Genomic DNA, 16,506 nt, shown 5'->3' with positions numbered 1-16,506 from the left:
ATATAGGTCCCAACTTACGGACCCGTGGTTCAGTTGTTAAAGTAAGTTTGTGTGTGTCGTATTTGATTTTCGTTCACCTATTTAGTATAAATCAGACCGTATGTTTTCTTATTTGAGTTGTTTCGCGTTTTGTCATGCCGTGACCTTTTATATGTTTTTGACCGTTTGGATTTTGCTCATTGTCGAATGCCGCATAGGGTTTTATAATTGCTTTTATCCACGTCCATTGTTGTCTGGATAATAGTTGTCTCATTAGCAATCTTACCACATCTGAATGAATGAATTTCATTATCATCAACTAATGACATGGTTATAGAGACAATAAGTATATACAACAATAAAATATACAGTGCATGTGTGAAATAATGATATACATTAACCAGGAGGAGAGACTTTCACATTAACAGCTTTGATATATCGACATAATTTTTCTAAAACTGTAATATTACTTGAGGAAAACAGATTACATAATTTCAAGGTGTTTGCATTTTTTCCAACCAAATTCCTATAAATATTTTTGTGTTTCATTAACTAAAGATTTACAAGACAAAATATTATGATACTCGTCAACGATTTCAGCCGAGCCACAGATACGACACAATCTATGATTTCTTGACAGATTGTGCCATCTCCCTGTCTCGACTGGTAGACGGTGGCTACCACATCTAAATTTACAAAACATATACATACAATGCAATGGTAAAATAGATACATATTGTTCAAGTTTAAATTCTTTTTTTTTAATATTCTATAACATATACCTTAAGAGGTAGAATTCATTTTTTTCATACCATTCCTGTATAAATTGGTCCTTCAGTTTTTGTTCTACACATTAAGAAATCCACAAAGCAGAAAAAGTACACTGTTTATTCCAAATATTTGACATTCAACAATTGTCTTATGTGTTTTTTATAAAACATAACCATTTACTCTCCAAACCATAATTATTAGAATAAATAAATAATAGCTTATATAAAAGTGAGGAGACTTTACATTCTTCTCCATGTAAAAGACGACACCAAAACTTTACCATACGAACTCTTGCATCTCCTAACTTAGCATTACAAAAAAAAGACGCGATAACAAATCTCAAGTTAAATAAGGACTGCAAGGATTTCATGACAGTGGAACTCATATTTATAATATCATAAATACGTCGCTGAACTTGGAGCGTCAGATAGCCCGTTTTCTATGAAGAGAAAGTGTTGCAAGTATAAAATAAAACATTGAATCAACCAATTAGAAATCAGTAAAATGGACTTGCAGAAAAACCTGAAGAGTAAGAGCATTTGGCTGGTAACACTTGTCTTAATTTCTTTTCGTTACAGTATCATAAATGTGAAAAATTAAATCATAGAATACTTAAATATCGAAAAAGGGTACTTACTTTTACCAATAGACAATTACGGAAAGGTTCGGTACCGACTGTTGACACCGACTCTGACAGGTAAAATTATGGGGGTCGTCTCAAAATAATAAAAGGTACTAAATAATTATCTTTCCAATGTAAAATTTGCAAATAACAGTTAAATAAGATTTTACACAAGAATTTATTTAATCAAATAACGTTTGTCTTCTGTTTACAAATCCTGCACAAGTCTCCATAAGTTTTTGTCTTGAGTGCCTCCACAAAGTACCCATCGCTTAATAATTTTTAGGTCACACATGGCATGTTCGACAAAAATTCTATATTCTGCAATGATTCTATTAAATTTTCGACCCTTGCGTTTCTGGTGATCAGGTTTTCTGTTAATTTGCTGTCGCGTAAATGGCGTAATTACGGGATGCCGATTTGGATAGATTTTGTCAATCTAAGGGTCCGGAGGAGGTCGAATAATTGAAAGAATGATCTGAATCAAGTGTTGTAGAAACTCCGTTGAATCAGGAGGGTGAAGATGTAAAACTGGAAAAATCTCAAGAAACATTGTTATCTACCACATAATTATAGAAATTGACTTTCGAATAGGTAAGCATACATGTACATGCACATGCCGTTTGAAACAAAACTCTGGAAAAATCTCTTGTCTTATTTCCGATGACGGGGGTCGGGCACACTGGTCCCCTTCTTAATCCGCCTCTGCCCCTTTTTCCGTAAATTTATATTTGAAAATCGATTTGAGCTATTTGAAATATTGAAATGCAATTTTGCTTTGTAATTTTGGATGTCTACCTATAAAAGATTGTATATGCGAGCTTAACTATTTTTTTATAGAGAAGGAATGAAAATCGAGCGCACCCTTTTTCGTTAAACTATAAATTAACTTTAGTTCCACGTGTTATCGACATATATCGTCAACATGGAAGACCGTGTTTCTGGTAAAAAGTCATTTTTTTGTTATTTAGATAAAGGAAACATACTAAATATCTTTACCACATATATTTTATCTTGTATGAGCTTGACGACATATCCGATTGAAATGTACTGTTACGAAAAACTCTGGATAATGTAAGACAAGTTTGATTCTTATTGTCGTTGGAGCGATAGTATGCTCCGTTTATGGACTCATTATGAATCAAGTGCGCCGTTAAATTAACTTTTGAGACGACCCCTGTAATGTTTGCTGTCAGAGTCGGAGTCAACAGTCGGAACCGAGACTTTCCGTAAATCTCTAGTACCAACAATAGCCCACATTACAAGAGGTGGTAAGGGACACGTGAAAAATGTGTCTTAAATCTGACTGTTAAAGGTCTGTAACTCTGGGACAACAAACCAAGAAATTCTTAAAATCGAGAAGGACCTTTCTTTCAAATATTTGTAGATGAATCGCATTGTCTCTTCACTTGTGCATTGTATTATAATGTAAGACAACATTTCCTCGAACATCTTTTCAAACAATTACCAAATTGAAGATCCCTAAGCGTACAAAATCTCTTAATGTGGACAATGTCAAATATCGATATTTCATTTATTTCAACATTTTGTAAATAATGGAGACACTTAATTCACTAATAATGATTCAGTAACTTGCTTATAATTAAACACAGGATTTAACAAACGATTTTTTTAAAAAGAATGTAGATATAAGTTAATAGGTGTATTTTTAATATACTGCGGATTCGTTTATTTTTGCTGGGATTAATTTTCGTTGATTGAGGAAAACTTACATTTTCGTGGATATTTGTTTTTGTGGTTTTGCCTTTCTCTGCATATAAAGCCAATATCAAATTTGTAATTCGCTGAACATTTGAACGTTCTTCTGTACCTACGAAACCCACGAAAATTGGTATCAGACAAAGAAAAATAATGATTGACTGACAACAATCGACAGTTACTCCAGTATGATATTTATTTTCGTATAAAATGCAACAGCTATGACTGCACGTTCTATCCGTGACAATGTTACAGAATGCAAAGAAAACATACGAAAATAATTGAAACAAATCTTTACTTTATGGTTGCAGCATACAATTGTAATACTAAAAATCGAGTGCTTCCTTTTTATAATTATATTGGGCTGTAAAAGCATTGATCGTGCGAATATTTTTAGAATGAAACGTAAGCGCTTCATACAACATGTATTCGGTCAACGCGTTTGCATCTCAATTAGATTATAAAAACACGCATACACTTCTTAAATATTGTTTTTCTTTGTAAAATGTTAAGAAATATAAGATTTATCTCTCTGCATATTCTACATCGCGTTATGATCTAGAAATTTAATTGACATAAAGGTGTTTGAGACATACAAGAAAAACAACTTTAAATTTTAACAGACTTCTGTGATCAGTTCCAAAGACTGTTGGAAAAGGAGCAAATAATTATCATATGTTCTACAGACGTGGGGTTTAATATTTTATCTAATTTTTCTGTTGTTTTGTGAGCAAATCATTTCTCAGTAAAGGACCTAAATATCGTCCCCCATCAATTATTAATTGGAATGAGTGTCGTAACATCATCCACGACTCTCTCCATACTTACTGCTCTAAATGGATAAAACGAGAAAAAGCTGACAAGAAATCATTAGATTCTTTTTTTAATTTTATGTAATGAACATAGTTGATATACGTATTCAACATTTTAAAGATCATTTTACTCCTAACAACAAACATAATAGCCCAATTTCCCGTATCAAACATAAGCTAAAAGAACTCGCCAAGGAATATATTTTTGTCCCGGCTAATAAGGCTGCTAACAATATTATTATTGTTTGACCTAAATTTTATATTGATGTTCTACAAAAGGAAATCACGAATTCACCAACATTCCAACTGACTCCATTTTCGGAAAATGACATCTGTAACAAACATCAACTTTTAGCTACCGCTTTACAAGCAGAACCAAATACAATGAAAGTTCCAACTATGTACTGGCTTCCAAAGCTGCACAAAACTACTTACAAATATAGATTTATTTCGTCTTCAAGCCATTGTTCCACTACAAAACTATCTATTCTACTTACTAGTACACTTGGTACAATCAAAAACCTGGTAATAAATTGTTCAAATAAGGCCTTTGAAAAAAGTGGAATTAATTACTTTAGGCGTGTCAAAAATTCGTTTGAAGTACTTGATAAATTGCATGCTTATATTGGTGATTTCGAATCTGTTCAAAGTTTTGATTTTTCTACCCTATTTACCACGTTGCCTCATAATTTTATTAAGAAAAAATTCACACACCTGATTAAATGGGCATTTAAAAAGTCGGAATGCGAATATATATGTTCAAACTCTTTTAGGTCATTTTTTAGTCACAACAAACAAAAGAACTATGTCAATTGGACCTGCTTTGATACTATAACCGCCCTTGAATTTTTACTAGATAACAGTTTTGTTCGCTATGAAGATTCCGTATATCGTCAGGTTATCGGAATTCCCATGGGGACTTACTGTGCACCACTCATTGCGGACCTGTTTCTGTATTGTTATGAGTTAAAATTTATGACTAAAATCAGCAAAGACCCATCGAAACAACATCTGATACAAAAATTTAATAACACTTTTAGATATTTAGATGATATATTGGCTCTCAATAATGACGACTTCAGTATGTACACTAAAGAGATTTATCCTGCCTAACTGACTTTAAATAAAGCTAATACTAACAATGAACACTGCCCGTTCCTGGATCTTGATATCTTTATCTTTAACGGGAAGCTTAATACCAAAATTAATGATAAAAGAGATGATTTTTCATTTCCTATTGTTAATTATCCATTTTTAGATGGTGAGGTTCCCTTGTCGCCTCTTTTGGTGTTTATATATCTCAACTTGTTCGATTTGCTCGTGTATGTAACAGCGTATTTGATTTCAACGAAAGAAATCTCTGTATTATTGAAAAATTATTATACCAGGGTTTTCGATATCACAAACTAGTCAAAACATTTACTAAATTTTATCATCGGTACAAGGACATCATTCGTAAATATAAATCAACATGCAGACATCTTATACGTTCAGGTATTTCACATCCAATATTTTATGATAATATTCTTTACAAAGCACAACTCTCGGCATTCACCTCAAAAGCTAACCAAACCTTTAAACAGACTTATTCGGAAAGGATATAGTTACGATACTGTTGTCAGGTCATTAAGGATTGCATATTTTGGTATTAATATTGATTCATTGTTGGCATGATACGGGTTATGTTCTTCTCATATATTTTATGATTGTATGATACTAAACCCCTAACGGGAGGGATTGTACTTGATTTTCATATGATGAAGACATAATCTTTCAATCAGTTTAATTGAGGTCTGGAGCTGGCATGTCAGTAACTGCTAGTAGTCCTTTATTAATTTATGTATCATTGTCATTTTGCTTAGTTTCTTTTGTTACCTATTCTGACATCGGACTCGGACTTCTTTTAAACTGGGTTTAACTGTGCGTATTGCTATGTGTGTCTTTATTCTACATTGGCTAGAGGTATAGGGGAGGGTTGAGATCTCACAAAACATGTTTAACCCCGTCGCATTTTTGCGCCTGTCCCAAGTCAGGAGCCTCTGGCCTTTGTTAGTCTTGTATGTTTTTTTAATTTTAGTTCATTTATATGTTTTGGAGTTTAGTGTGACGTCCATTTTCACTGAACTAGTACACAATTTTATTTAGGGGCCAGCTGAGGACCACCTCCGGGTGCGGGATTTTCTCGCTGCGTTGAAGACCCATTGGTGGCCTTCGGCTGTTGTCTGCTCTTTGGTCGGATTGTTGTCTCTTTGACATATTCCACATTTCCATTCTCAATTTTAAAATAAAGTTGTTAGTATCTAGAATATTAATAATTTTTTCTGAGGTTGATTTTAATGTGAGCATGTTAATGTCCTGCTTTTTACAAAATAATAATAAAAGACTAATGAACTTATAGTACAATTGCTTTAATATCAATTTCTTCATTCAGCTCAAATTACAGCCATTACATGGTCAAGTGCATAATAGTCAAATAGTTTTTTCGAGTACGTCATGATTTCATGGTTAAGGGAGTGACGCATACCATTTATTTTTCAAAAATGGCTTGCTAAAGCTCGACTTTTTGTTCTCTTCAAAATGCGAACGCAGTGACTCCTTAGAATCAACCCTGTTTTCACACACCACTCTTGACAGCTTATCCTTATTCCTCCTTGGTCCAGGAGGACTGTATATTTCATTCCAGGCACGATTCTGACACGGCTCCCAGTCAGGAATATCATTATTAGAGCGTGGTTTACCCAAACCCTTGGAAACTTCGATTGAACGATTAAAACAAAGCTGAAAATATAATTTTGTAGCTTGAATCGATTCTGTGTTTTTCTTACTGCACTGTACACAGTCGTCTCCAATGTTTTTATCAATTTCTTCTTTAAGACATGCTTTCAGTTGATTTTTTGATAATTCTGTAAACAAGCCGGTGGCTTTTGATTTAGAAATACACTGGTATGTTAAATAATTTATGAAATATGTTGTGATTGCAGCTCTATTCTTTTGGTGACTTGCGAAACACTTTGATGGTTGGACGTCAGATATACAATCATATGTTTCCCTTTGAAATGTTCTTTTTATACCATCGATGCTGCTTGGAGGGTTAACTTTTAATGTATGGGCATATGAACCATCAGGCATACGCATAAATGCATTAATTCCTCCGTTCCTCATAAAATCAAACGAACTCTTTTCGTCAGTGTTCTTAAAAGTGGTCGAATAAGCTACAAGCATGATAAAATTATTTATTTTTCCTTTGGCATAGTTCATCAGCTCTTCTGAGCACGAGTAGCCCAAGTTTGGCACCCCCGCACAGGGTATGTAATGAGAATAAATCAATATAATTGGATATTTATATTTTGTCATTCGGTTGTTTTTGAAGTCATTCATCTATGTATTAATCTCACCAGTGTAAAGAGCATTTACTTCACCGTGTAGCTCCCGGCTGGGATTGAAATCTTTTTTTCCGTGGTCACGTTTGTTCAGAAGAAAACGAAGCCTCAGTTTTTTATTAAAGTTCTTCGGAAACGATCTTCCCCAATTTTTGGCTTGGTCAATTTCGTCATCGGACACAATTGTTATAAGAAGATGTTGATTAATTTTATTGTCGACTTTATCTCTTTTAGCTTCCCCATACCTACGCATCACTTCAAAGATAGGTGTCATAACTTCTGGTGTAAAATATTTAACAGGTACTGGAGACTGCTTTTTGGCTTCTGTGCTACTATTCTTGCCTCCTGCATATAGCAAGACAGTTACAATTAAAACGAATTTCCAATTGTAATCCATACTTGCTTTATAAGCGGCGATTTTTAAACTGAAATATTGAAATACTTGTCTTCATAGTTTTATACAAGAACTCTTAAACAGTGTGAACGTTACTCTTATTTGTACATTAATTTTAAAAATACTATTAAAAGCACAATCCCTGATTATAATTTTTTCAACACATTTCTAATGATGAGCTTGAAATGTCAATGTCATTTTCATATACTTGAAAATTTTAAAAATCAAACAGTTTTCATTTACAAATTTGTTTTCGATAACATTGTATTTCCCTGGCAATTTTCATTTTCTTACAATCTATGTATTGAGTACTTAAGGTGGTACCTAACACTACAGGGAGATAACTCTGTAAAAATCAGCTAAACGTTTTAATTACGTAGTTTTGTTAAGGAAATATTAAGCTTCTCAATGATCAAAATTAGTGTTTGTCAAACTGCTATATAACCAATGAAATTTTTCTGATAAAGTGGTTGTTTCAAATTTTTTGAAATTTTTATATTTTTGTCAAAGGGTCAAAGTAAACATTTTGTCAAAATTTTATGAAAATTAAACGAGCCAAACTAATATTAGTCAAGGTGTTGGGTACCACCTTAAGTAGAAAATTTTTTTTTTTTTAAATTGCAAATACATAGACTGAAAAACTCGCATACGCCACATATCTGAATATCATTTCATTTACTGAAGAAACAATAAAAACAAATACATTTAAGTTGGTAACAAACATATCTGGATCGTTTTCATAAAATTTTGACAAAATATTTACTTTGACCCTTTGACAAAAATATAAAAATTTCAAAACACTTGAACCACACACTCAGTCGGAAAACTTTTATTGAATACATGACAGTTTGACAAACACTAATTTTGTTCAACGAGAAGTATTATATTTCCTTAGCAAATAATGTGATCAAAACTTTCAGCTGATTTTTACAGAGTTATGTACCACCTTAAATAAGGACTTTTTGATCGCCTTATTTGTTCGTGACGACATATTAGGAAAGTCAGTGGAAAGCAAGAAAATATGACATCATAATTGAATTTTGACAAATTAATAACTGATTTAAAAAGTACCATAGTATATAGTTTTTCATATTGTTATTCTTTTTATTAATTTGCTTCTTGTATCTGAGAACTTCGTCGATAAAATATTTATTGTTCATCAAGTAAATGTACTAAACCTTATGTTAAAAATTGGCTATGTTTGAACCGTTATAGATTTTCAAACTCTTTAAAGTTAAACCTATGATTGATTGATTGATTGATTGATTGATTGATTGATTGATTGATTGATTGATTGATTGATTGTTTGATTGATTGATTGATTGATTGATTCTTTGGTGCAAATATATGTAGCATAAAAGTTAAATGTATTTTACTTTCAAAGCGTATGTATTTGACACTTTGACCTCGAGTATCAAAAACCGGATGTTTGTTTTTACAAGTTATGTATCATTGTTGTACAGAATTTCAGCCTTTTGATTCTGATTTAGGTTACGGTATACTTCCTGTACATTGTCTCTTTTTAAATACATACATCAATTTCAAAATTACAGTTTTTTACTATCATGAAGCAACTGATTTACGATTCAGACATATGATAAATATGTAAATAAGTGTAAAAATGGGTCTGGAAGTCTTAAGGGAGCTACCATTTGATTTTTATGGGGGGGGGGGGGGTGGGCTAGGATGAAAAATTTTGTCCTGCCTATTTATTTTTCCCTTTATCGGTCCTGTCTTTTTATTTTTCACTCTATTTTTTTTTAGTTAATCCTGACTTTTTTTTTACATAAATTGTCATCCTGCCTTTTTTTTTTGCAAATAGTCTCATCCTGCCTTTTTTTTTTACTCAAAACTCCTGTCCTGCCTATTTTATCCCCCCACCTTAAAAATCAAAAGGTAGCTCCCTAAAGCTATATAAGTTTTACCAACGAAAACAGCATCCTATACAAAGTACTTCCGATGAAATTACTGGTGATTCAAACGAAATGCGAACGATACCAAATGAATATTCAAACTCACAAGTCAAAAACAAACTGTCAATGATATCACAAAAAACAACGATAAGACAAACAGCAGTACATAAAAAACAATATAGAAAACTAAAGACTGAGTGATTTGATCATAATGATAAAATTGGCACAAATCGAAGCCATGATAGATTTTCCTCCTTGCAATCCAAATTTTTCGTCCCTCATACTGGTTAAACCCCTTTGCAAAACTTACAATTTTTTTTTTATTTATTCTGGTCCTGAATGTACATAAGTGTTTCTCGTTTCTCGTTTTAATATATAGATTAGACCTTTGGTTTTCCTGTTTGAATGGTATTACACTTGTTATTAATAGGGCCCTTTATAGCTTGCTGTTTGGTCTGAGCCAAGGCTCCGTGTTGAAGACCGTACTTTGACCTATAATGGTTTACTTATACTAATTGTGGCTTAGATGGAGAGTTGTCTCATTGGTACTCATACCACGTCTTCTTATATCTATAAATATTTTTGTCTGGATTTAAAGCAAACAGCAATCAATCAATCAATCCATTGACCTCCATGACCATTTGAAACGGTCTATCTCTTTTTAAAAACAAATAAATATAAATACTACAAAACTACTTTAGTTACTTTTAAGACGACAAATATATTGAATACTTATTAAAACAAAACTAATATTAATGCCATACTTACTCAATCGCTTCTAAACAACTTCCTCCTAGATTGTGAATTCTGTCAATAAAATTATGAGTCCCTTTTGTTAAACTTTTTATTTAATACGAAACTACTTGCCATAAGTGTTTCCCATGCTAAATATAGATATCTCAATCAGGTAACGGTGAGGTTTTAAATCTAGAAAAACACTAATGTATTTTTACCTCGTGATACATGTATGAAAGTGTGTAGCTCCCATTAAATAGAAGTGACATTCCTTATATTGTAGATATTTGTATATTTATTGGATTGAATTGTATATTAATTATATATTTACAACTTTATAAAGTTGTAGCATATATCAAATGATACATTAACAATTTTTTTCTAATCTTAGTTATTAACAATTATTATACATGTATTAGGGGGTGGGCTAGGATGAAAAATTGTGTCCTGCATTTTTTTTTTATTTGTAGTCTCGGTCCTGCCTTTTTATTTTTCACTTTATTCGGTCCTGCCTTTTTTTTATTAGTTTATCCTGACTTTTTATACATAATTTGTCATCCTGTCTTTTTTTTTGCCAAGTTGCTCATCCTGCCTTATTTTTTACTCAAAACTTCTGTCCTGCCTTTTTTCAAATTTCATCCTAGCCCCCACCCCCACTGCCCCCCCCCCTAAATATCAAATGGTAGCTCCCTTATATGTGTTGCCCTTGTCCGTCCGTGCGTACGTACACATATTGGTTTCCGTTCTCTTAGTTTGCCTTATAAACCAAATGTTATTAAAGTGATACACAATGCTTATTACCGAAAAAAAACACAGATCAAGATCGAATTTGGGTGGCGTCACTTTTACCGTTCTTGGGTTATGTCTCTTTATAACGTTATATGTCAGCGGGTGCATAATCTGTATCCCATGGACACATTCTCAATCATTCTGTTTTGTGTGCAAATTGGAAAGTGTGTGTACTATGACTCCTCGATAATAAAATGCCGTAGACAAGAAACCATGTCAAATTTGTATCAAATGATGCTGACGTACTAGAAATTGATCCAAAGAAATTAATCTATTGTAAATGAAATAAACCTGCATCCATGAAAACAAATAACAAAATCTGTATTGCATACAGTTACTTCATTAACGTTTTATAGGAATCCAAATTAAAAAAAAATATTTTGTATGAGTGTTAATCAGTTAGGCAATTATCAACCAGAGACCAAGGACGTGGACGTAATCAACTGTATGTTGGTGCACGGCCCTTTGCAATGACGAAAACTTATACCGTACAGTAAATTTTATAAGATCATGTCATGATAAAATGTGAAATAATTCAAAGAGAAAATCTGAATAATGATGTGTTTTGCACGTACAGTCGGAAGGCCGTACATGTTAAACTCCTCCACATTCTTTAAATGCATGTCCTATCTTAAGAACTTACAGTTCAGTGACAGTGGTTGTCGTTGTTTCGTGTCTGTCGTATTAGTTTTTTTCTTTCATAGTTTTAGCATAAATCAGACTGTGGGTTTTCTGATTTGAGATGTTTCTCATTTTGTCAAGCCGTCAACTTTTATAGCTTCCCTACGGTTTATGTTTTGCTCATCGTAGAAGGCCACACGGTGGTTCATATTTGAATACACCTACGTACTCTGGTCTCTGGATAATAGTTGTCTCATTGGCAATCTTACCACATCTCCTAATTTAGCATATCAAACATTTTGACGCGGCTATGAATCTCAAGTTAAATAAAGGGTGCACGGTTTTCATGACAGTGGAACTCATACTGATAATATTACAAATACTAAGCTGAACTAGGAGCGGCAGATAGCCCGTTGTCTATTTAGAGTAAGTGTTGCAAGAAAAAAAAAACATGTAATCAATAGCAAAATTGACTTGTAGTAAAACCTGTAAGAGTCAGAGCATTTGGCTGGTAGCAATTGTCATAATTACTTTTGGTTACTGTATCATAAGCAAAATTATAAAATATCTAAAAATCGAAAGGGTATTCACTTTTACCAATACCAACAATAGTATTAAGTTTTAGGTTAATTGATCCAAGCCCACTTTACAAGAACTGATAAAGGACATGTGAAAAATGTGTCTTAAATCTGACTGTTAAAGCCCCGCAACACTGGAACAACAAACCAAGAAATTCGTAAAATCGAGAGGGAGCTTTCTTTAACCGATTCAAATATGTGTAGATCAAGCAATGTCTCTTCATTGTATGATAATGTAAGAGAAAAATTCCTCGAACACCTTTTTAGAAAAAAAAACTTGAGTTTAAGATCCCTTAGCCAAGAAAAACTCTTAAAGGGAAACTTCGCAAAAAAATAAAAAAATGATATTATGTCCATTCTGTATAAAAAAGCACAAATTCATAAATATTAAAGTTTTATTCTGCTAGATAAGAGATCACCATCGATTTTAAATTTAGAGTATCAATTCTCTGCGTGCGGCCATTTTGACATCTTCTCGGTTTAGAAACCCCGATGTATCTATAAACCACAAAGGACCAAAACCAGCAGTAACCTAACGTAGTCGCATTTATCCGACTAACTAACTTGATACGGAAAATGTAATTATTTTTTAAAATAACTATGGTCTGTCGTTTTAAAACTGGTTTTTTTTTTTACGAAGTTTTTGAAACAAGAAATTTATATGGGAATTAGTTAAAAAGTCAAAGTTCAAAGTCATAAATAAGTGTTCCGTGTAAAATCGTTTTCGAAATCTAATTTGTTCATAATTCTTTTATGTAATAAACTTATTTAAATAAATTCGGACCTTCTCTTATCTGATCACCAGCATGGCTAAAGGAATTATTCCCTGAGGTATTGTGAGGTGACACGTCCAGGTATTCAAGCGATTTCCTGTCGGGTTTAAAAACTCTTATTACACAATTACATAAAGCATGTTCATGCATCGCTTCACTTCTGAGGGTATTGATTAGTGTACACGGCCGATAACTTGTAACTTTCCATTTTAAAACTATCAGGTGTAATATACATCTTTGTCTTGCGTCTCCGATAGTGATATACTAGTCATTACTAAACTCATACGCTTGTTTATAAATAACATTTCTAGTGTAAAGAATGATATTTATGAAAATCTAAATAATTCCAAAAAAAGATTTGATAAAATAAAAATCTATTTACATATTTTTCCAAGGGTAAATTGGGGAAAATGTAAGTATATACTCGTTGTCAATAATGATGGACATTTTGAAACATGAAAAACTATTGATTTAAAAAATACGCACTTGTCGATCATTGGTTTATACGCCTAGATAGAAAGTTACGGAACTATAGATAGTCGCAATTTAAAATTGTATATTGAATATAAGAAAGAACATCTAGAACCAATTTGATTTAAATACAGGTCGATATCTAACTTGCTTTGGTTCATCGAAGTTATGGACATAGTAAAATCACAGATTTATATTTCAATTAGATTGTTCTCGAACAGTTGAAGAAATTCGTCATCATCACAATTGTTGGGTATAATCAGAGACATATAATACAATTGTATTATATGTCTCTGGTATAATGTATATTAATGTGAACATGGTTCTAATAGAACCTTATGCCAATTTTCCTGTTCCGACATGCATGTAATATATATGCCACTGGACGTACACTAATGATCCCCAAAAGTTTATTTGAAGAAATAAAGAAACTTCACTCCGGATAGACTGAAAGTAGTTGTATTAACGTCTGATCAGCTTGAGGGTTGATTAATTTATTACGTTAGCTTGTGGAGGAATAAACCATTCCCACTATTGCAGATCATTGCACTTATGCATAAAATATTAAATAAGAGAAAATATAAATACGAAAAGTCGCATATCTGGTAAAAAAAAAAGTCTCACCAACTATAGGATTTCACGTACAATTGTCATTATGATCGAAATAACGGACAGTCATTAAAATACATGCATGTACGCTTTGATAAAAAGGGGTGCCGCAGTTGCATATTATTCATCATAAATCTATTTCAAGTTTATACTTTCCTGTTATTCTTATCAGTTAACGCAGAGACATGTAACTATACATCTCTAGTTAACGACAATCAACTATATAAATATCTGAATCTGATGTGACTTACCGTTCATCTCTAGTGGTTCATCTCTTTCTTTTTTTTTTCTTCTTTTTTTTTTTTTTATTTGGGCAGGAACATAAACATTGTTAGATATAATGTTCCCAGGTTTGAGGGGGGGGGGGGGGGGGGGGGGGGGGGTTGGAGGTCAAGTCTATCGAAAGTTACAAAATAAGAACGTTGTATTTATGAAATTACAAGAACTTGAGAATTCTGTTCTTGGACGTTGTTTTCTCCTTTCTTTTTTTTTTAGTTCAGTGATTTAAATTGAGAAAAAATCTAGTCAGAATTTAAATCGTTCCGACAATCCCCCACCTAATACTCCTCTAAAATCATGAATGGTCATGCTTCACAATCATCAGAATTTACTTTGCATTGGTACATTCTGTATCGGTAGTGATTAACCTTGACATTTCCGGGTATAACAGAGCTACTTGTATATTACCTGTATGTGGTTAGGTACATCGTCCCATGAGGTCTTACGTATACAGGTTCACATTTATAATGGTTTCTGATATAACAAGGTTTTATGACATTCACACTTCTGCATGTTCTGTATACCAGTTTCTTATCTTATTTTCAGACCGAATGAGGATGTGAATATTTTCCAGGAAAAATATTGAGTATCAAAGTATCAAATTAATTTCGGGATTTTTTTCTTTCTTGGTATTAAATCACAGAAATTTAAAAATAATACTGCTTAGATATAAGAAGATGTGGTATGAGTGCAAATGAGACAACTCTCCATCCAAGTCACAATTTATAAAAGTAAACCATTATAGGTCAAAGTACGGTCTTCAACACGGAGCCTTGGCTCACACCGAACAGCAATTAAGCTATAAAGGGCCCCAACAAATTACTAGTGTAAAACCAGGAGTATTCTTGTCAGTTTAGACAGACATATAATTATATGTATATATGTGTCTGCGGTATAGACATGGTTTATGAATGAATGATAAGTCTTACAAAGGTACAAGATATAAAGCACATTGAACATTGATTCCGCCGGTCTGTCTCCATTCAATAAAGGCAAGTTGACGTTAGATTGATTCTGTAAAAAAATTTTAAACATCGTTGGTCAAATAGCTAAAGTATTTGTTGTGAGATGTAGAATATTTTAATAAGGACATTCCCGATTAGGTAAATGTAGATCGCTTTGGACGGACCAAACTATATTAATGTAACTGATAATTTTCTCTGCACATTTAAATATTCAAGGTTACCGATGATAATTCAAAATAGCACAGTTTTTGGTTTATACGCTCGTTTTCGTGGGCCATTTTTATTTATAAAATTATTTCATTGAAAGTTATTCAGAATTCCGATGTTACAACAAAGTACTCACCCATCTATTTAAAAACTGAGCTAACGCAAAATATAAAAAATATATATAACGGCGATTCAGGTATTTTGCCACCATATTCCTCCCCAAATAATTATTTTTTTCTGTCTCAAACCCACATTTCTCTTTTATCATTTTTTTTTTATGTTTTTCAAACCGGAAAATAATTTTTGTTCTTAATTATTCGATCTCATTCCAATAAGACAAAGTTGACCTTAAATTTCCTGTCAACTGTTTAATTATCTTTCTTCAAATGGCTGAAGTATTTATACGTTGTAAGATTTAAAATATTTTGATAAGGACATTAATTCCTGAATATGTAAATAAAGATCGCTTTGGACGGACCAAATTATATAATTGCAATTGGTAATTATCTATTTCAAATATTCAAGGTTACCGATTCTAATTTAAAATAGTACAATTTTTAGTTCATACACTCGTGTTTAGAATGCCATTATTATTTATTCAATTAAATTAATTCAGTATTTCATTGTTACAATAATATTCAGCAGTCATAATTCATTTTAAACTGAGCTTACGGAAAATATAAAAATATACCACGGCTATCCAGTTATTGTGCCACCATATTACTCCCTCAAAATAATTATATTTCTTTTTTTATTTTCTGTCTCAAACTATCACTCCCGTTTATCATTCATACGAAATGATGTTCACACCTGGAACGGTGAACCGTGACTGCTAAAATTCACTGAGTGAAGATCAAAAGATTAGAAATACAGAATGCAAACCTTTAAA

At 32.5% G+C, this 16,506-nt stretch overlaps 1 protein-coding gene and 1 long non-coding RNA gene across 2 annotated transcripts in view; one reads left to right on the top strand and one right to left on the bottom strand.

The window, feature by feature from the left end:
• LOC127718235 (innexin unc-9-like) overlaps positions 1–16,506 on the top strand; it is a 115,440-nt gene that overhangs the window by 84,097 nt on the left and 14,837 nt on the right. The gene's annotated exons all lie outside the window — the stretch shown is intronic.
• Positions 6,296–10,489, bottom strand: LOC127718246 (uncharacterized). Its single transcript, XR_007989649.1, has 2 exons — positions 10,359–10,489; positions 6,296–7,708 (listed from the first exon to the last, which is right to left on the bottom strand). It is a non-coding gene; the product is annotated as an uncharacterized LOC127718246 (long non-coding RNA).

The sequence above is a fragment of the Mytilus californianus genome, unplaced genomic scaffold (assembly GCF_021869535.1).
Source record: "Mytilus californianus isolate M0D057914Y unplaced genomic scaffold, xbMytCali1.0.p SCAF_10, whole genome shotgun sequence".
In the NCBI taxonomy this organism is placed as follows: Eukaryota; Metazoa; Mollusca; class Bivalvia; order Mytilida; family Mytilidae; genus Mytilus; species Mytilus californianus.
Note: the sequence above shows the minus strand (reverse complement) of the source record. Positions and strands in the feature narration are given on the sequence as shown.